Source organism: Tupaia chinensis, unplaced genomic scaffold, assembly GCF_000334495.1.
Source record: "Tupaia chinensis unplaced genomic scaffold, TupChi_1.0 Scaffold000147_1, whole genome shotgun sequence".
In the NCBI taxonomy this organism is placed as follows: domain Eukaryota; kingdom Metazoa; phylum Chordata; class Mammalia; order Scandentia; family Tupaiidae; genus Tupaia; species Tupaia belangeri.
The window spans coordinates 4,408,983-4,424,804 of record NW_006159617.1 but is presented as its reverse complement, the minus strand read 5'-3'; the positions used below and the strand labels follow the sequence as shown (position 1 = coordinate 4,424,804).

Below are 15,822 nucleotides of genomic sequence, written 5' to 3'. Positions count from 1 at the left end.
TACATAGTATTTAGATTATAACACATTGTAAAATAGCAAATTGGAGATGATTTAAAGTACATTAGAAAATGTGAATAGATTATATGCAAATATTATGCCATTTTATATGAGGGACTTGGGCATCCACAGGTTTTTGTATTCAGGGAGGTCTTGGAACCAATTCTTCAAGATATTGAGGGGGAAGGACCAGCAGTTGGTATAATGGCTATGTTGCTGGACTCCCATATAATTGACCATGGTTCGAGTCCCAGACCCAGTGGCTTAAACTCACACCGGGTGCATATGTGTGCGTGCCCAAGATCCTGAGAGGAAAACGGAGGAGAAGGGATTGCGGCATGTCCATCCTGCCGGGGTTGGGGGGGGGAGGGTGATTTCTCACTTTCTGTCTCTCTGTCTTTCTGTATCTTTCTGGCAAGCACACATGCCCTATAGCAAAAACTTCTTGCCCCCAAAAGAAAAAAAAATGATATGGAGAGGGGACTATACTTATTTATTTTTTACATTAATAAGAATAGCATTTTTAGCTAATTAACTGAAACTCAAAAGTGAAATTTCAGGTGAAAAAGTACAAGTGCTCCTTTGCTGATGATGGGATTAAATACCAATAAGGCTATCATAAGGAGGAAATATCATCAGTGAAAATGCATTTCATACACTCTAAAAAATTGTTTTATTCTCATGATTAGTGGCTGACTGAAAGCTCATTGTTACTGCTCAGCATCTCCAGGAATTACCATACTATATATCGCTAGACCCAGAAAAAGACCCAAATTTAGTGTGGTTTCTACCAAATGTCTATCACTTTTGTATTATCAAAAAGTCAGAAACCATACGTTGAATCATTATAAGTCAGGGATTGACTGGACAGTTTTAAACATTAAGAGTTTTCTGAGCCATTGAAAGAATTTCAGGCTGACTGCCTAATTGGCTTAACTATAATATTAAGAAAAGAGTTTAAGTGTTAGTGGTCAGGAGTGGCTAGGATGTAAGGGTGTTGCTTCCAAATTAATGTTGCTTCATTCATTTCTAATAATCTATCATTTGCAAAGCACTTTCAGAGTTGATAGCTATGTAGTGGTTAATGGAGATGACGTAGGCAAGGCTCTCATAGAATTTACTATCTGCTTCTTATACTGGCTTATGGAGTCCACACACTTGGAGGAATACTTAAAACCTCAGACCCACAGTGCTCTGCCTTGTGTACATCCATTTATTGTCTCTTGAGGAACAGACTTTGAAACACCATTTTAAATATAAACAATTCTTCACATCTTCTACTCTGAAATATCTCCTCACTGGTTTTTATTTTTAATTTGGGCAGTGTGCTTGCCAGAGATGAGAGAGAGTGTGCAAAAGAAAGAAGGAACGAGAGAATATGAGAAAACACCCTCTGTTGGGCATGTCCACACCACAATCCCCTCTTCTACATTCTCCTCTTGGAATTTTTGGGCACAGGTGCACTCACACGCTAGGTGTGTGTGAGGGTGCTAGGTCTGAGTCTCAAACCGTGTAGTCGACCATGTGGTATCGAGCTACCTTCTCCACCATGCCACCAGTTGACCTTCTCCTCACTCTTTTTGTATATAACCTTTTTTTTTTGCCTTGAAGAAAAAGGTATTGTTGAGATAGAAACAAATGAAAAGGAAATATATAGATTTCAATAATCAATACTTTAAATTTATCTATAGATCTGAGACCAAATCTAATGGAAAATAGTGCAATAAAAATTGGTTATTTAAATATTAGCTAACAATATTTATTTGATAAAATACACAAAGCTACATATTGAAAATTATTAATAATGTTCCAATGTAAAATCATATGTAAATACATAGACTAGAGAAAATTCTTATATAAAATTTCTTTAGCTTCCTAAATTAATTCACCAAAACTCAAATACTGTCTTTTATAACATTGGAAATGAAAGCTTTGCTTTTTAATAAGAAATCTGCATTTTATTGTAAAAATAGAACACTTCATTCCTGACCTGTACATACTTTCAGAAGCAAAAATAAAATAATCATTTCCTGGGAGCAAAGGCTATATGATTATATGATGAAAACTTTCCAAAGTGATCCCTTTTACTTTATGTTTTGCAATTTTTCATCTGCAAGTACAAAGAAGACTTAAAAATGAGGAATACATGTAATTTATACTGATTACTTATGCAATTACAGTTTCTGGTACCACTTGGATCAGCTATCAAAGGGCAGAGTCACTGATTTAAGCAGTAAAATAGCATAGCAGATTTATCTTAAGCTTGGCCATTAAGGTATCCTATACACAAACATCATTACATTTTTTATTTTATTATATATTTCCTGCCTTGATGATATATAAAGTACATATCAGACAGATTTGGGCTAAATCACATGTTCCATGCAAATATTCAATGTAATTAATTTATTTGTTTTAGGTTTTATTCCATAGGGGCATGCAGACAAAATGAGAAATGAGAGGATGGTTGCATCACAATCCCTTCTCCTCTATTCTTTCCATGGGATTTGGGGCATGCAAGCACACACACACAATGTGATTTTCAACCTTCTGGGTCCAGGACCTGATCTGTAGCCTGCCATATGAGAGTCTTGTGCATTGAACGCCATACCACCTGCTGGCCTCATAAACTCATTTAAAAGGTAAAGCTTTAATTTTTAAAGATGTAAAAGACAATATTTAGTGAGTTTTGGTAAATTTATCAATGTATAAAAAGCCCTTCATGAGAATTTTCTCTATTTTAAATGATTTACATTTGTTTATCAATTTTGAAGGTGGATCCTGACTTTCCTTGTCAGTGCTAGGTGATTTCTACTGTACCAATATATCTCTCATCTTAGTGATTGAAAAGAACAGGATGTATTCAATTCAAGACTGACATCAACCAACACCTAGGCATTGGATCTTGGGTATAAGGAATGTTTGTTCATGAAGTACACTATGTCACAGAACAGGTGAACACATCCCTGGTATGCAGATTGAATTTAAAGTCAACTGCTCAGAAGATGTTCTTCCACTGAGCTACACGTATTTGTAGATCAAATGATCTTTGTGTTTCTATGAATTTTGGTGTAAAATGTTCAACTGACAGAGCTTAAAAATTGATTTGTGCTGTGTGGGAGAGAATAAAAGAGCAACATGGCAGACACTGCTAATGGACCAGTGAAGAGCAGTGCTTTCTTTGGTTTGCAATGAGGTGTGGTCAGGTGACTAGCTCCCCCTGATGGATGTAAGGGAGAATGATGTGTACCCCTTTGGGAACAAAGTAGGTAAGAAACAGGTGTACTTCTACATCCTCTTTTCTCAAATACTGAATAAAGAGAGAAGAGTCCAAAGACCTGAATGAGGACAGGATCACCCAAGGTCATTACACAAGGACATCTCAAATGGACTTTACATGAGCCAGAAATAATATTTTTCATGTGAAGCCATTGAACTGTGCAGGGTTGGTGATTATACTGAAGTATTATTTAACCTTCTTAATACAGAATTTGACTCTTTTTGCTGAGATAGCACTTGTTCAAAATAGTTAAGGACAGTAAAGAATAATGCATATACTTGTTTGTGATCTCTGTTTACAGGATCTCATTTATGCTTTACAAAGCCCTGTGAATTAGTTGAGGAGGGCGAATCCATAACATTTTAAGTGGGGAAACTGAGGCTTGGGACACTTGCCCTAGGACACCCTGCTACTAAGTGTCACAGTGATGTGAATATTTCTGACACAGACATCTAAATCTACTTCCTGTGCTTTTCCAGTGCTAGTCTGCCTTAGAAAGTCTAGAGGTAGCGGTGCTAACGTATCTGTGATGGATACAAATACAATCTTCAGACCCAGCTGGATTTTTCTCTCAATGATTTTATTAAAGTATATTGTATGTACAAGAAAGTACACATGTCACTAATGTTTGACTTCAAACATTTTCACAAAATAAACACACTATGTAACCAGCTCCCAGATAGATGTGCCATCATTCCTATGACCCTGACATTTACTCCATACTCCCAGTTTCTAACCCCCCTCAATGGTACCCACTTATAGACTCTAACTTTTAACCTACAGGTCAGTTTGCTGCACTGTATTTTATATAAGTTTAATAAACTAGTAGGTACTCTTTTATGTGTGGCCTTTTGGTGGGGGCTAAATATTATAGATAAGAAATTTCCCAGCTTAGACGGCACAGTTCATAGCTCACTGGGCTACAGTGCTGGAAACCACATGCTCAACTACTTGCTTGGATCCCTGTCCTGAGTGACCTGAAAAGCTCTGGTAGTGTGCACAGGAACCCAAGATCTTGATGAGTTTCTGGGCTGGCGGAAAGCCAACATGGTGTGACTAGACTTCATCACAGTTTCTCAGCCTCTCTCCCACCCTCTCTCTCTCACATGCATGTGTGCTCATTTTCTATCATGAATTAAAAAACATAAAAGAAATAATAAAAAGAAGATTTATAAAAGCTTTTAAAAATTGTTATATGTTATCTTTTTTTTATATAAAAAATAACCATGAGTCCATTCTATTGTTCATGAACATTTGGGTAGTTCTCAGTTTCGGTCTATTAGGAAAGTCAGTGGCAGTTTGAATCCTACATTTTGCCAAATAAACACACAAATGACAAAACCAAAGAGTACAGAAATAAGAGCCAAAACAGTGTGCCTTGTGTTTTTTGCTTTCATCTATATCCCAAATCTTCACATTTCAGTAGACCTATTCTTGTTAGAGGATGCCATCTGAAGGCATTTGGCATCCATCTTCTTCCTGTGTCCACAAGTAAAGGTTTCTATTTTAGTACAGTCTGGTGTCACATGACAATGTTTCGATCAATGAAAGCCTGCCTATCCAGCGGTGGCCCCACAAGGAGCAAATGAGCTATACCATCTAGCCTATGGGTGCAGTAGCTGTACCGTCTAGGTCTGTGTAAGTACACTTTGTTATGTTTGCACAACGACAAAATCGTGTAAAAACACATCATTCAGAACATATCTCTGTTGTCAAGCCATGCCTAACCATTCTCGGTCACTCTATACAGCTGTATCTTGTTAAATTTATGAAATTCAGGAAGCTTAACTTTAAATTTCCTTCCTGCCAAAAACGTACAGAAATTAACAGGCATTCTGAAGCTCAAAAGTATCAATGAAGGTCATTGGGTTTTGAATTTTTAAGAAGTTTAATTTCTTTCAGGAGTTTTGTTTAATGAACCTCTTCAAGGCTCAGCTTTGTTATCTGCAATATGGGTTATATTCCTGCCTCAAAAATTATTAAAATATTATTTATAGGAAAGCTCTTTAGAATCTTAAAATCATTATACAAATGCCAGTCATTGTTAGGGATAAATTGGCAAAGCAAGTGGATATTAAAGTCAAATATTCATGACAAATACAAATCTACAATCAAATGTGTTGGGATTTTGTCTGTTTAATTTTTCTTCTCTCTCTTTCTTTTCCTGAATTTACTTTAAAGTCCACTTTTGTCTGCTTAGTTAGATACAAGAAAGTGAAAGACAGAAGAGAAAGCAATCCAGGAAACATTAAGCTTGAAATTTGTGCCAAGAACTAGACAGGCTCCCCACAGAGCAAAGCGTTATGGTTATCAACATCCATTTGTCTCTCCTCTTGGGACTCATAAACTGGCTAGATGTCCTCCAATTTCCACCCTGGACATTAAAGGGCCCGGGTGCATTGTTGGCATGTGATTATGCCCTCCCCAAGGATCTGCAATTTTAGATACCCACTCCCATTCTCCCAGCAATAACAGAAGTGCACTGCAATCACAGGCAAATTTATAGGTCAATGAGTTGAAAATTGGTTCTTTAAGTTTCTGATTTTTAAATGCATTTTGTACAAATTGGTTCAAATGGAAAATAGGTTGGGCTGGAAAGAAATGAGAACTGCCACCTTGCATTAATATTCACAATATTGCCTACTTACTTTTAGTTTGGGGATTAATGTAGTACTGACAAGGCTCCTGTCTCTGTCAATAAGAAAAGGATAATAAAATGGATAAATGCAAACCAAAGACTTTTCAGGCTGCATGATTAGTGTGATTTTTCAAGTTAAAAAAAAAAAAAAGATGTTCATCTGGGAGCAAACTAACTTAAAGATTTTAAAAGCCAATTTCAGCTCAGCTGTTGGGATTTGTTTGAAATCTACCACTGACTGAGGTGTGAAACTTACATTTGATACAGTAAATCTTGTCGACTGTTATTTTAAAGGACTGAAATGTGCTTTTATAGCAAAATTGTCTCAAATAAAAAAATACATCTTTTACAATCTCACTCTGTCATAAACTTTCATGTCAGGTTTCAGCTCCGCAATCTATGCAGAGGATGCATTATATAGGAATAGGAAGGAGGAATGCATAATAACTAGTTCTTTGTATGTGTGTGTGTGTGTGAGAGAGAGAGAGAGAGAGAAAGAGACAGAGAGAGAGTTGACCTTACATCATGCATGTGATAAAAATGTTAAATATTAAATAGATGATTGTAAATGAACAATAAGCATATTTTGAATAATCAGACTATTGATTATTGTGGCAAAACAGCTATATTTTTAAAAAATGATTTATTTATTTACTTCATGCGAGAGAAGGAGAGAGACCCTCTTCAATACGTCACATGCATTTCCCCAATATCCTTCCCAGCCAGCAAGGATCACAGGCTCATGGGTCTTGTACGTACAGATTAACCCAGGAACCACATCCTAGCCTTCCAGATGGCTTCCAACATTGCAAAATGGCACTCTACCACTGTGCCACCATGACAGAGCCAGAACAGATTTTTTATTTAATATACTTAATGCCATATATGAGGGGACTTCAAAAAGTTGATGGAGAAATGAAACTAAAGCATAAGCTTATTTTGGTGCGAAAAACTCTGAAATCCAGACATAATATACATTTCCATAAACTTTATAAAGGCCCCTTGTTTACAAGAAGCTCTATAAGATGTGTTTTTAATTCTGTCCTTTAACCGTAATTCCTGAAAGCGTTATCAAAAATGCTAAAGTTCCATTACAGAGGGATACATAATGTTTATTACCCTTACACTAACATTTCAAAAATTGGATTTTATGGAAAATGTTTTTTAAAATAATGTCATAGTTAATTATAGCTCTCTCACTGTTAAAGATACTGTTATCTCAAGTTTCAAAGCAGTTAAATAGGGACCAGTAGTTGGCATAATGGCTATGTTGCTGGACTCCCATGTAGTCAACCAGGTTTGAATCCCAGACCTGGTGGCTTAAACTCATGCTGGGCGTGTGTGCATGCATGCCCAAGATCCTGAGAGGGGAACGGAGGAGAAGGAATTGTGGCATGGCCATCCCCCCCTGGAGGGGGTGTGATTCCTTGCTTTATGTCTTTCTGTGTCTCTCTCTGTACTTCTGGCCAGTGCACGTTGCCCTATAGCAAAAACCTTCTCCCCCCACCCCCCCAAAAAAAAAGAAGTAAAAAAGAAAGAAAAAAGCAGTTAAACAGATTCTATTTTGTGAATATAATGTTTACTTCTGTGGGTACACGGGAATGTAAGAATGCATGTTGGAAATGACGTCAGATCACTAACATATATTAATCAGAGGCATGTTATATGTCAGTAGATCAATGACAAAATGTATACTAATAATCAATAGACACTAATGAAAGAAAACAAACTAGCATGTAATTTTTTTCTTGGTAGTTTTTTTTTTTTTTGAGAGGTTTTTGCTATAGGGCACGTGTGCTTGCCAGACAGACAGAGAGGGACGGAGAGATAGAAAGCGAGAAATCACCCCATGGCGGGGATGGCCACATCGCAATTTCTTCTCCTCCGTTCTCCTCTTGGGATCTTGGGCACACACACACATGCGCCCGGCGTGAGTTTTAAGCCACTGGGTCCGGGACGCGAACCACAGTTGACTACATGGGAGTCCAGCTACATAGCCATTATGCTAACTTCTGGTCCTGGTAGGTATTTTTTGTTGTTGAAACATAGTAGTTTACTTACTATCCTTAGATATTTGGGTATTCTAGAAATACAGTTAAAAATTGACTAGACCGTAAAAATATTAGAAGGCATTTCTTGTCTGTTACCCCAAATACCAGTACAGGTCCAGTTTCAGTGGTGTACAGATAAAGCCACTACCTGCAAGTCTGGAAGCCTCATGAGATACACGGGCTCAGCCTGGGCCATCCTGAACATGCTAGGTGTGGTTTTGCACAGTGGCAATGCTAGCTGGTTAGGAGGCTGGGCCAGGAGGATCACTACACTGTGACACCATGCCAGACACTTACTTCTGTCTCTCTCCTCTACCCTCTCTCTCTTTCCGTTTTTCTCCATTTAAAAATAAAACAAAGGACTAGCAGGTGGTGTGGTGGTTAAGGTACTGGATGCCCACATGACCAAACATGGTTTGAGTCTCGTACCTGGTGGCTTGTTTTCTCACTTTTTGTCTCTCTCTCTCTCTGCCTCTCTATGGTAAAAGTACATGCACTATATAGCAAATTTAAAAAAAAAAACAATAATAACGATAATAAAATAAAATAAATATTAAAGAATAGTAAGAATAAAACAAAAACAGCAACATGAGATGCTGAAATTTTTCTAAATAAAATTTCTCAAACTTTCGACTTAGTTTTTCAGGGTATCGGCATATTCATATGTAACACAGGATGTTCATAATGTCCCTTCCTTTACACTGCCTCTACAAAGTGCCCTGAGGGAAATTCAAACAGGGTAAAGAATGTGAAAATCAGGGTATCATTTTTCATATCTTTCTTAATCTTTTTTTAGCAGTTCTTGTGCCAAACATTGTGTTTGGTACTTTTTATATTTGTAAATTCATGGACTAAGAATAACCTGGTGTGGTTATTTTAGTGTCACATGAGGATCTAAATTTGGGTTGTATTGATTTTTACTTGACGTGTGGGTTTACACAGTAAAATCCTAGTAGAGGAAGTGACATTTACTTTTTTCTCTTTTCTTTTTTTTGGCATAGGGAGTATGTACTCTTTGGGTAGAGACAGAGAGATACAGAAAGAAGAAAGGTGAGAAATCAACCCCCAGGGCAGATGGCCACGTTACAATCCCTTCTCCTCTGTTTTCTTGGGATTTGGGGCATGCACTCACATGCGCCCAGTGTAATTTTCAGGCTGTTGGGTCTGGCTCTAACCTCAGTAGGCCATGTGGGATATAGTCCTTAACCATACACTAACTATTGGCCCCAAGAGGTGGGTTTTTTTTTTTTTTTGAGAGATTTTTGCTATAGGGTCCATGTGCTCGCCAAAGAGACAGAGAGAGAGTGAGAGGGAGAGAAATCACACACCCCCAAGGAGTGATGGCCATGCTGTAAACCCTTCTCCATTCTCCTCTTGGGGTTTTGGGCACACACGCACATGCACCTGATATGACTTTCAAGCAGCTGGGTCTGTGACTCAAATCATGGTCGGCCATGTGGGAGTCCAGTGCTTTAACCACTATGCTACCTGCTGGCTCCAAGAGGTGGGATTTTAATCAAGGTTAACATGACACTTTTCTCTTACATAAACATTCTAAGGAGACAGTCGTATTGTTAAAATATTGTATAATGAATCCTTTGAGAAATATTAATGTAATTACAAACTGCTGCTTGATTACTAATAAGGTAGTTTTTATCCAACAAGGAACTTGAGATAATGAAAGACAAAATGTTGGGTCATCTGAAAAGTCATGACTCAGTGTTTTACAGAAAAACAGAAAAATACGTCATGACTTTTTTGATGATCCAATAGGGAAAAAATAAACAAACTAAAACTAATAAAGCTCTTGTAATTTAGAAAATAAAATCTTTTGAACGGACCAAAAAATAATCTTGTGATTTACCTGTTATTATTTAGAAAAAAAGTGATGTTAATTTTTTTCTAATGTAAGAAAATTAGGAAGAATTTGGTTTAAATGCTTCCAAATTTAATTTGACAAAAACAATGGAAATATTTCTTGTCTGTATGAGTAGCAAGAATCGGAAGACATGATTTCAATAATTATCCTCTAAGAGAATCAGCCTATATGTCACTATGATTCTTAGCAAACTTAGCTAAAGTGGTAACTTAGTCACACAAGGCCAGAAAGATTTCATTTAAGTTCAACCTGATTCAACAAGCATTTACTGAACTCTTATTTAGACTAAGGTTTTGTGTCAGGGATTTTGAATACATGTACAAATAAAAGTGATTGCAGCTCTCACTGATTTTACAGTATTGGAACATGTATCACTATCTTCATCACAGCACAAAACATTTATCTAACATGTACTCTGTGCTAGATAGTATTCTACATTCTTTTACATTTATTAATTTACCAAATCGTCACGAAACTTCACGGAATAGGCAGAATATGATCCTCATTTGAAAAATAAGGAAACCAAGGCACATTTAACTTGCCCATGATCACACATCACTTGAATGACAAAACTGATATTCAAATAATGGTAGCTTTGCTTGAGTATCTATTCTCTTAGCTTTTATGTCATACCACATAAAAATAACTAAAATTCATTGCAGAATTTGACAAGACTCACATCCCAGTTGCTGAATGGAAGTCTTAATGGTGGAGAGTTTTGACAACAGATGTGAGGAATAGCATTCAAAGCATCAGGAACAGGGTTGAGGAAAGCAAGATAGCAGGCAAGCATTAATTTAGTAAAGAATGCATTTTTTAGGTTGGTTAAAATGTAGAGTACATATAAAGAATATGAATAGTATGGCTGTGAATTATGACTAGAACAGGCAGAAGAATATTAAGGAGTAATCAGGATGAGAAGTGAGGATTATATGGGATATACAAAACTGTTATGACATTTGAGCTAGAATATGGCAGTACCTGTGGTTTAAAACAGAAAGAAACACTAAAGATCAGGAGAAAAGAGGATCTAGTTGTGTCGAGACAACATTAAAGTAGACAGGATGAAATAAGATCTCCATAGAATAGATATGTGAGGTTCAGAAAATAAACAACTAGAATATCTAAGCTTTACTCAGTGATGAGAATAACAGTGGTAAGTTCTGACCCCAAGGCAGGAGTGTTGACTCAGTGGTTTCTATTTTTCTTCAGATTCACTACTAGCTTCAATTGATCCTACAGAGTGGGATCAATAAATTAAGTTCTAGGTAATAGTTCTCTGCTTCATAAAGATTGCACATTACTCTCAGGTTTTGCCACACTTTCAAAATTCTTTGGTTCTTAACTCACACATTTAATATAGTCTTATTTCTGAGGGAAACATACTGATTTGTCATTATTTTCTCTTAATTCAATGAGTATCTATGCTCTTTTACTTAACTTTATATATTTATCTTTGATTTCTTAAGTGTCAATTTCCTAAAAAATATAATTAGATGCAATTCAAAGTTAGAGAAGAACTATACCAAAAACAAAAGGGGCAAAAAGAAGGTGAAACAGCTTGAACAATAGTACATTGCAGTGGTATAGAATAATATCAAGTCTATCATCCTGAACCATCTTGCTGAACCACATAGAGTCTAGGTATCTACAGCTTACAGCTAAAGTCCAAGCCCTCTGTAGGAGAGACCTAAGATGACTTGAAGGCATTCACAGTCATCCGGCACTAGTTCAGGCATAACTATGGTTCTAGTTTCTACACATTTGTTACTCGAAGTTTAGTTCCCAGGACTCACAGTATTAACTTTACCCAAGAGCACAAGAATGTGGCATCTTGAGTCAGCCAGTGCTGTAGTGCTTAAAGTGGTGTTTTTGTTTGTTTGTTTGTTTGTTTTTTCAGTGTTGACTCAGTGGTTTCTATTTTTCTTCAGATTCACTACTAGCTTCAATTGATCCTACAGAGTGGGATCAATAAATTAAGTTCTAGGTAATAGTTCTCTGCTTCATAAAGATTGCACATTACTCTCAGGTTTTGCCACACTTTCAAAATTCTTTGGTTCTTAACTCACACATTTAATATAGTCTTATTTCTGAGGGAAACATACTGATTTGTCATTATTTTCTCTTAATTCAATGAGTATCTATGCTCTTTTACTTAACTTTATATATTTATCTTTGATTTCTTAAGTGTCAATTTCCTAAAAAATATAATTAGATGCAATTCAAAGTTAGAGAAGAACTATACCAAAAACAAAAGGGGCAAAAAGAAGGTGAAACAGCTTGAACAATAGTACATTGCAGTGGTATAGAATAATATCAAGTCTATCATCCTGAACCATCTTGCTGAACCACATAGAGTCTAGGTATCTACAGCTTACAGCTAAAGTCCAAGCCCTCTGTAGGAGAGACCTAAGATGACTTGAAGGCATTCACAGTCATCCGGCACTAGTTCAGGCATAACTATGGTTCTAGTTTCTACACATTTGTTACTCGAAGTTTAGTTCCCAGGACTCACAGTATTAACTTTACCCAAGAGCACAAGAATGTGGCATCTTGAGTCAGCCAGTGCTGTAGTGCTTAAAGTGGTGTTTTTGTTTGTTTGTTTGTTTGTTTTTTCTCTCTCTCTCTCTCTGCCTCTGTCTCTTGTGAGCACATGTACTCTCTGTTATTAAAAAAGAAAAGAAAAAGAAAAAGCAAGGGAAGCCAGCAAGTGGTGTGGTGTGGTGATTAAATTTCTGGAATCCCACACATTCAACTGGTTCAAGTCCTGGACCTGGCAGCTTAAAAATCATGCCAGACACATGTCTGTACATGCCAAGAATCCCCAGAAAAGAACGGAGGAGAGGGGATTGCAGCTGTGGCCATCTCCCGTGGAGGATGATTTCTCACTTTCCCCTTCACTGTCTTTCTCTGTCTCTTTCTGGTGAGTGCAAGAGCACTATGACAAAATAATAAAATAAAAAAGAGAAAGAGGAAGAAAGGAAGAAAGAGAGAAAAAGAAAGAAAGAAAAGACAAAAGAAAGGAGGGAGGAAGAGAGAAAGGAAGAAATAAGAGTTAATTTGATAAGTATAAAAAAAAACCCTGTTGTATAAAATATTTCCATTGCCTACATCCATCTCAATCCTGCCACTATTTATATAATAGGTTACTATAGCATCATGGAGGAGAATTTTCTATTGTCTTTTCTAGTAGAAAGGGCTATTTCTTTCCTTGAATTCTTCGTATTAGTGCTTTGGAAAACTAGGAATGTTACTTCCTAAAACAGAACACGGACGTTGCATTTGCTATTTGGTTGGATGCTGTCTGCCCCTGTGAATTTCTCCTTCATTTAGAATCTTGCTAAAAAGTCACATGATCAGGGAAGTTTTCATGCACTGAGGTAATAGCAGCCTCAAACACTTCCCATTTATGGCATTTCATCAGCTTGTCAGTTCCAACCTAATTGCAGGAGAGAATGACTGCCTTCTCTCATTCTTTATATCTTTCTCTTAGTCTTCCTTTAGCAGTTCTTATGAAATTTAGCTGGGGTTGTTTTGGTTTTGTTTTAAATTTTTGCTATAGGGTAGATGTGCTCTCTTGACAGAAAGTAAAAGAAAGGAAAGTGAGAAAGAACCCCCCACCTTGCCTCTGGAAGGTAGCCATGTCATGATCCCTTCTCCTCCATTTTCCTGTCTGGATTTTGGCATGCACGCATGCATTGGTGGTGCTTTTCAAGCCTCTGGGTCCATGATTCAGATCACATAGTCAGTCATGTGGGTTGCAGAGGTATTTTCTTCAAAACACATAGCAAAGAGAACTGGACTTAGTTCTTTTTATCTTATGAAAATTCTAAATCAGAAGTGAAAAATATTTATTATGTATTAACGGCTAAATATATTAAGCAAATTATCTAAGCATCAGGTAGATGTATTAGAGTAATTGAATGAGTTAAGGCTTAGTTTTTGAAAAACAAGTTTAAACTAAATTAAAAAAATGTTTCCAATAGAAAAAAAGTTAGCTTATATTCAATGAGAACATCACTAAGTGCCTACAAACATGCAATGCACAAACACTCACACGTTTTAAGCTTAGGTATGGCAGCTACAGGGTAAAAGTAAGGCAAAGTTCAACTACCAAAAGAGGGACAGAAAGTACAGGGAAGATAAGAACATAAAAGAGCAGGGAGAAGTACTTAAGGAAAAGTAGAAAAAAGAAAGAGGAAGAAGAGCTGCAGGACTAAAATAGCAGAGTAAGAAAGGAAACAAGAGATTGGGTGTGCCTACAAAAGTGGAAGGAAGAGAAAATGAAACGTGGCTTCTTTCTCATCTCAGTTTTGATCTGTATGTGTTCTAGAGTAATTTAAATTGCTACCTCTGCCTTTTGGAAAGTAATTAGTGAGCACTGGCGAACTTTTTCCTATTAATCTTCAAACAACAGATGTAGAAAAAGATTACCAGTCTCCATCTATTAAATTTTCAGTTTAAGTTTGATGTTCTTATATTGCACCTTCTTGTCCTTATTTCTTTTTGTGTGTGTGTGTTACTTCATGAATTGGTGTTCAGGAAGACAAAAAACAAACCTAAAAACTGTATTGGCTCAGAATCAAAATAAAGGAAAAGGGAGAATCTCATAAAGGTTTTCTTTAAATGTCACCAAAAAGATATTTTATAAAATAAGCCTCCCAGGCTTCTGAATTTCTTTGTTTTGATTTGTTTTCATATGATTAGTCAAAGAATTAGTAGCATAGTGAGGTTTATTTTCCTCATTTAAACAATTGAATTTCTATAACTTTTTTTTTTTTTGCTATATGGTGCATGCGCTCGCCAGACAGACAGAGAGAGACAGAAAGGGAGAAATCACCCCTCAGGGAGGATGGTGATGCCGCAATCCCTTCTCCTCCATTCTCCTCTCGGGATCTTGGGCATGCAAGCACACACGCCCGACATGAATTTAAGCCACCAGGTCCCAGACTCGAACTACAGTTGACTACATGGGAGTCCAGCGACATAGCCATTACACCAACTGCTGGTCCCAACAATGCTTTGTTTTTATAATTACATGTGAATTTGATACTCATGAATATGAAGTAATTAGTAAAAAGGGAAACTTAAAACACTCACATAGCCACATACAAGACAGTCTTTGCTATAAGACTTTGTTCCTTCCTAGAACTTTTCATTTTCCTTTTCCTCTGCTATCAGCCATGTCATTAATGCTATGAAAACAAGTGAGTAAGAAAAGTACCAAATTAATATTTGCATTAAAATAAGTATATGGTGTACAGTCTTTTAAGAGGAAAAGCAATATCAGAAAAAAGGACTTATGATAAATAGGCACAATTCAGGGAAGAGAAGAAAAAGTTAAAAATCACTTAAATTTAATCTCTTCACTGACCTCTAACACAAGATTAGATTGCTATGAAAAAAGAATATTCAGAAAACAAGAAGGTATTTGGAAAACTAAAAAAAAAAAAAATCCTTAGGTGAAATTTAAAATGCAATGGTAGGATTAAAACATAAAGCCAAAGATCTTCCCAGAAAATAGAATAAAAAAAATGGAGAAAATAAAAATAAGTGAGAAAAAGTGCCAGTCAGTGGCATGGCGGTTAAGGTTCTGGATCCCACATGGCTGATTTCATGGTTTGAGTGAAGACTCTGCTTGAAAAATTATGTTCTGCATGTTGCATCCGTCCCAAATCTCAAGAGAATGGAGAAGAGATTGCAGCATGGCCATCCCGCTGGGAGGTGATTTCTCACTTTCTCTCTTTCTCTTTTTATGGCAAACATGTGTACTCCAAAGCAAAACTTAAAAAAAGAGAGAGAGAGAAAGATACAGAGAATTATTCCAGGAATTCTACCTGAGGAGAGCAGAAGGACATAGAATATGTAAAAGGAAACTATCAGAAAAAAATTATAAGAAAATTTCCAGAGATGAGAAGCATACACATCTTCAGATTGGAAAAGCTCATTGACTGTCAAACAAATACGTAAGACAAAA

General features: G+C 36.6%; 1 pseudogene; it reads right to left on the bottom strand.

Annotated features, from left to right (window-relative positions):
* The window catches only part of LOC106734581 (60S ribosomal protein L6 pseudogene), a 45,756-nt pseudogene that overhangs the window by 3,507 nt on the left and 26,427 nt on the right, over positions 1 to 15,822 (bottom strand).